Source organism: Vombatus ursinus, unplaced genomic scaffold (genome assembly GCF_900497805.2).
Source record: "Vombatus ursinus unplaced genomic scaffold, bare-nosed wombat genome assembly UNPS02005286.1, whole genome shotgun sequence".
In the NCBI taxonomy this organism is placed as follows: domain Eukaryota; kingdom Metazoa; phylum Chordata; class Mammalia; order Diprotodontia; family Vombatidae; genus Vombatus; species Vombatus ursinus.
In genome coordinates, this window is record NW_020945064.1 from 13,600,910 (window position 1) to 13,607,456 (window position 6,547).

Sequence of the window (6,547 nt, forward strand, 5' to 3'; positions counted from 1 at the left end):
ATAGATAGATAGATAGATAGATAGATAGATAGATAGATAGATAGATAGATACACACATAAAAGTTGGAAGCAAGGAAAGATAACGGGATGAATTTACAAGTGTGGCATGGTCCTGTAAGAAGAGTGTCAGAAGTATTAAAACTCAGAGGCTGAGGAAGTTCAGGACAATAAATCGTTGTTTTTTTTAAGCTACAGTGATGAAAAGGTGAAAATCAAAGTGGTTATGCTGGAGCCAGCTTAACCCAAATCACACCAGATGGTTAAATTTTCAATGTGAGTACTTACACTTCAAAAATAAGCAAATGCTACAAATCAAGCCATTATATATCTTTTAGACTTTTAAAAGTAATGGAGAAAATGTTAATAATGCATATTAAACTTAAAAGTGTGCCATGTGTACCTCTCCCCATCCCGCCCCACAGAAAACCTGTTGCTAACGTTTACCAGCACATAGATCTGATGCCCAAAGTGAGTGATAATGGAGGATGGAGAGAAGATTGATGTTAAGTCATTTCAGACTCTTGGTGACCCCATTTAGGTTTTTCTTGGTAAAGGTATTGTAGTGGTTTGCCACTTCCTTCTCCAGTTCATTTGACAGATGAGGAAACTGAGGCAAACAGGGTCAAGTGACTTGCCCTGGGTCACATAGCTAGTGTCTGAGGTCAGATTTGAACTGGAGAAGATGAGTCTTTCTGCCTCCAGACCAGGGCTCTATCCACTGCATCACAGAGTTACCCAACTGTTAACTTTGCTGCTGTTTTCTAAGCCACTTTATCCTGGAAAGGAAAGAACAAAAATGACTAAAAGAGCCTTGTACAAAAGATAATTAGGGAGCTGTATTGCAAAAGAGTGCCCAGCTGCTTTTGCCACTTCAAGTCAGCACAATCAGCTGAACTACACCCTCTGGTACTCAAAGAATAGGCAGGTGTGATTGCTGAACCATTATCAAGGATTTCTGAAAGATCATGGAGGCTAGAGAGGTGCCATGTGACCAAAGAAGGGCAAATTCAGAAACCAAGGTTATAGAAGCTGCAAATTATAAGCCAGTGGTTTCATTTTGATTACTGGCAAAATTCTAGGATGCATTGTTAAAAAGAATTGTTAGTAAACATCTAAAGGAAGTGGTGATCACAAAGGGGCAGCTGGGGAGGGGGGTAGCTAGGTGGTACAGTGGATAGAGTGTTGGGCCTGGAGTCAGGAAGACCTGAGTTCAAATCTGGCCTCAGACACTCACTAGCTGTGTGACCCTGGGCAAGTCACCTCACTCTGTTTGCCTCAGTTTCCTCATCTGACAAATAAGCTGTTTTTTAGTGAAGCATTTGACAGTCTTTCATGCTATTTGTACAGAAAAGATGTAGAGTTGAAATGTGGGTGGTAGTGTAAGTGGATTCGAAATTTGCAGTCAGCTCAAGTCAAAGCATGGTCCTTCATGACTGAAGGTGAATTTGGAAGGGGGCCCCCAGTGGGATGCCTCGAGGAGCTCTGCTTGTCCCAGTGACGTCTAACGCTTTAATCAATGGCGTGCTCATCCAATCGGCAGATGACGCCAACCCAGCAGGATCAGCCAGCAGGTTTGGATGACAGATTCCCCATCCAAAAAGGTCTTGACAACAAAGAGCACTGGGCTGAATCTCAGAAGATGAAATTGAGCAGCGTTATATAAAAAGGCTGACATTTGGATTTTAAAAATCAATTTCACTAGACATGAGGGAAGTACAGCCTGACAGAAGCTTCTCTAAAAATGGCCTAAGGATTTTAGTAGACTGAAAATAGCTTAACACAGGTTTATCCAGTGTTGTTGTTCTGTGGTTTCTGACTCTCTATGACCGCATTTGGGGTTTTCTTGGCAAAGATACTGAAGTGGTGTGCCATTTCCTTCTCCAGCTCATTTTACAGATGGGCAGCTGAGGCAAACAGGGTTAAGTGACTTGTCCAGGGTCACACAGCTAATAAATGTCTAAGGCCAGATTTGAACTCAGGTCTTCTTGACTTCAAGCCTGGTGCTCTATCCACCTAGTTGCCCAGTCTTAAGCTATATTAAGAGAGGTTTAGTGACCTAGACTAGAAAGGTGAGAACAGTTACTATACCTGTGCCTGGTCAGACGGTTGGTAAGAATTGTGCCGAATCCAAGGAGCCACATTCTTGGAAGTTCATTGACCAAGTAGAGAGGGGGTGATCAGGTGGTAAAGGGCTACTCGATGAGGGTCAGTTGAAGGAACTAAAGATGTTTAACCTGGAAGAGAGAAGACTTGGGAGAAATATTGCAACTATCTTCAAGAATCTGAAAAACTGTCTCCTCTGAGGGAAGTTAAACTTTTGTTTGTCCTTGGAGGGCAGATTAAAAGCAGTTATGAGTCAGTCAGCCAACACTGATTACACGTCTACTACGCATCAGACTAAGAGCTAAGTGCAGGAGAGACAAAGAGAGAGGTAAAACACAGTTTCTGCTCACAAAGATCTCCCTGTCTAATGAGGGGACAACTTGGAAGCAACTATTACAAATGGGACGCAGATAGGACAAATTGGAGATATTTACAGAGGGAAAATACCAAGATGGAGGAGGACCAGGAAAGCCTTCTCACCAAAGGTGAGACTTTAACTGAGATATGAAGGAAGCCAGGAAAGATGAAGAGGGAGATAAGAGGAGGGAGAATTCTGGAGAGTAATTCGGAACTATGCCCAAAGGACTATAAAACTGTGCATACTCTTTCATCCAGCAATACTACTACCAGGCCTGTATTCCAAAGAGATCACAAAAAGGGGGAAAGGACCTACACGTACAAAAGTATTTATAGCAGTTCTTTTTGTGGTGGCAAAGAATTGGAAGTTGAAGGGATGGAAGCCTATAAATTGGGGAATGGCTGAACAAGTTGTGGTATATTGATGTGATAGAATACTATTGTGCAATAAGAAATGATGAGCAGGCAAATTTCAGAAAATCCTGGAAAGACTTGTACGGTCTGATGCTGAGTGAAGTGAGCAGAACCAGGAAAACATCATACACAGTAACAGCAATATTGTATGGTGATCAACTGTGAAAGCCTTAGCTATACTCAGCAATACAATGATCTAAGATTGAATCTGAAAGACTTACGATGGAAAATGCTATCTAAATCCAGAGAAAGAGCTATGGAGTCTGAATGTAGATCAAAGTATACTATTTTCTCTCTTTTTTTTCTTTCTCATGGTTTTTCCTTTCTGTTCTGATTCTACTTTCACAACATGACTAATGTAGAAATATATTTAATAGGATTATACGTGTATACACTATATCAGATTGCTTGCCATCTTGGGGAGGGCAGAGGGGAGAGGGAGAAAAAAATTGGAACTAAAAATCTTATAAAAGTGAATGTTGAAAACTGTCTTTGCATGTAATTGGAAAGAATAAAATGCTATTAAGTAGGGAGAGGGGAAGAGAAGAGGAGGGAGAGAGCTTCAGGCATAGGGGACAGACAATGAAAATGATATGACATCATGGGGTGATGTCTTAACTTATGCATTAATTGGATTTAAGTGAGGCAGAGTCACACACAGTTGTCAGCCTTACTCTCTCTTCCTGAGTCACTGAAGTCCAGTGGCAAGGCAAAAGTCAAGATGCCCGGCGATGGCCCAGGATGCAGTGGGCGACCCTGTTGTTTGTGATATCTGACCAAGCCCTAAATGCTCCATAGCACCTGCTTCAGCTGAATTTGTGATCATTGGAACAAATCGTTCTCATGTGCCCATTCTGCCGGGGGAAGTCTCCACATGCTTGGAGTAGACATCCCCCTAACTCACTGATAGGTTTGAGGCCTATAGGTTACCTTCAACCTGGTTTAACCCATCTGCTGAGACAGTTTACAGGGGTGTACTTGGACAGCTTTTTGGAGCCACAGGTAAGAGTTAGGTGACAGGTGGGCACCAAAGGTGATCTGGAGATTGTAATTTCTTATGCAAGGAACAGCAGGGAGAGCAGTGTCACCAGAACACACAATATGTGGGAAGGGGATGAAGTGTGTAAGGGGTAAGAATACCGGAAAACGAGGAAGGGGCCAGGTTACTAAGGTCTTTGACTTACAAACAGGATTTTGAGTTTGACCCTGGAGGTAATAGGGAGCCATTGGAGTTTATAGAATGGGAGTGTGACATCATAAGATGTGGATGAAGGAAGATCAATTTGACAGCTGAGTGGAGAATGGACTGGGGTGGGGAGAGACTTGAGGCAGGGGGATTAACTTAGCTAGCTATTGCAGAGTCCAGACACAAAGTGAGGAAGGCCTGCATCAGAGTGGTTATAGTGTCAGGAGAAGGGAGATAGTAAAAGAGATGTTATAAGGGTAGAAAACAACAGGATTTGCCACTGATTGAATTGTGAAGGAATGATAAAGAATGAGGAGTCAAAGACAGCACTTGGGTTTTGAGCCTGGGTAACGGGGAAGATGACCCTGCCTCTAGATAGTAATAGGGAAATTAGGAAGAAGGGAGGGTTTGGAGGAAAATGAGTCTAGTTTTTGGTGGCTAGGTGGTATAGTAGAGAGAATGCTGGGCCTGAAGTCAGGAAGACTCATTTTTGTGAGTTCAAATCTGGCCTCAGATAACTTACTAGCTGTGTGACCCTGGACAAGTCACTTAACCCTGTTTGCCTCAGTAAAATGAGCTAGAGAAGGAAATGGCAAACTACTCCAGTATCTCTGTAAAGAAAACTCCAAATAGGGTCACAAAGAGTAGGACACAACTGAACATTAAGTTTAGTTTTGGACATATGGAATTTAAGATATTTACAGGATATCCAGATTGAGATATCTCAATAGGCAGTTGTATATGTGAAAATGGAGATCAAGAGAGAGATTTAGGGCTAGATAAGTAGATCTGAAATCATCAGCACAGAGATTGTAATTGAATCCAAGGGAGCTGATGAGATCACCAAGTGAAATAGTATAGAAAGAGACGAGAAAAGGGCCTGGAACAGAGCCTGGCAGGATCCTTACTGTTAGCAGGTTGGATGAGGCTCCAGCAAAGGAGACAGAGAAGAGGAGATCAAAGAGGTAGGAGGAGAACCGGGAGAGGGCAGTGACATGAAAATCTAGAGAGAAGAAAATGATCTTCCTAGAGGAGAAAAGGATGATCAACAGTGTCAAAGACTGAAGAAAGGTCAAGAAAGGTAAGGACTGGAAACAGATCATCAGATTTGGCAATTAAGGGGTCATTAGTAACTTCAGAGAGCAGTTTTGGTTGAATGATGAGGTCAGAAGATAGAGTTAAGAAGAATATGAGAGGAAAGAAAGTGGGGGCACCTATTGTAGACAGCCTTCTCAAGGTTATCCCCCAAAGAGCAGAAGAGATATAGGATGATAGAAGGGATGGAAGGATAGAGGGAGGGTTTTTTGAGGATGGAGGACACATGGGCATGTATAAAACCAAACCATAGGGGCTTGTTATATACAGAACCCCAGGAGCCTTCAGAAGATGGGAGGGTCCAATGCTCCTGATGCCTTTTATGGTCAAAATGGTTTTTATGGTCAAAATGGCTTTTATCCCCATAGAAATCAGAAACCATCAGCCCAGGGCCTGCCAGGAAATAGTGGGCTGAACCTATAGCAGTTCCTTTTGCAAAACCTCAACTCCAGCAAAGGCAGTAGGGAAACAGCCAGAAGACAGGGAGAGATTGAAGATGAGTTAGAGTAAGGATGAGAGAGGGGATATCCACCGGAGAAGAGAGGATGAAAGGTTGTGCAGGCAGAGGGGTTGGCCTTGGCAAGGAGGGTCACCTGTTCCTGTGAGATGGAGTGAAGGAGGAGATAGTGGTCAAAGGTATCTGGGTGATGAGAGATGAAGGGGAGAGGAGAAGAGGGAATTCTCAGAAAATGGCCGAAATTTTTTCCAGTGAAATATGAGGCAAGGTTCTCACCTGAGAGAGGAGCCATGTTCTACCTGTGACACATCCTGGTTGTATGACCCTGGGAAAATCATTTAACCTCTCTGTACTTTAGGCAATTATCTAAGATGATAATTTGCAGAGAGATGGGGCTCTGCATTGGGGTAGAGGGAGTTTCCTCACCTGAAAGTTCGTTCAAGAAACCTAGGGTCCAGTCCCTATTCCCATACAGCTCGTCCACTAATGTCCTGTTCCAAAATTTCTTCTTGGAACAGAAGTGATCCTGAATTCTTGAAGACAACGGAGGCAAATACAGCACCTTTACCAATGCGTCCCACTGGACTGGAACTGTGAGCGGCGCATAGTGGGCTCTACCGGAAAAGCTCTGCCAATTTTACCTGGGCAACCAGAACCTCGACATAGCCCATACGTGCCACGGCCTTTGGAGGAAAGGGAGCTGAGGCCCTGCAGCCCTGGGTTTTCTGCAGAGACAAATGCAATGTCTATTGCAAACCCACAACTTCCTCTCTGACTTACATGTAACCTTGTAATCTCCTTCCAGCCTGTAGGCTTTTGAAAAAAACCATATATGGTAATCCCTTGACAAGCTAGCTAGGCAGGTAAGCAAGTAGCCAGCTAAATGGTGGGCTAGCTCAGAAGCAAACCACAGGGGCTGTTAAATACACAACCCC

The 6,547-nt window shown here is 43.3% G+C and overlaps 1 long non-coding RNA gene across 1 annotated transcript in view; it reads right to left on the reverse strand.

The window, feature by feature from the left end:
- Positions 1 to 6,327, reverse strand: part of LOC114032444 — a 15,596-nt gene extending 9,269 nt beyond the window's left edge. Inside the window, exons 1-2 of the long non-coding RNA XR_003567831.1 lie at positions 6,039 to 6,327; positions 2,089 to 2,234 (exon numbers count right to left, since the gene is read on the reverse strand). This is a non-coding gene — a long non-coding RNA (uncharacterized LOC114032444). The remainder of the gene's footprint in view (positions 1 to 2,088; positions 2,235 to 6,038) is intronic.
- Positions 6,328 to 6,547: the final 220 nt, after the last annotated feature.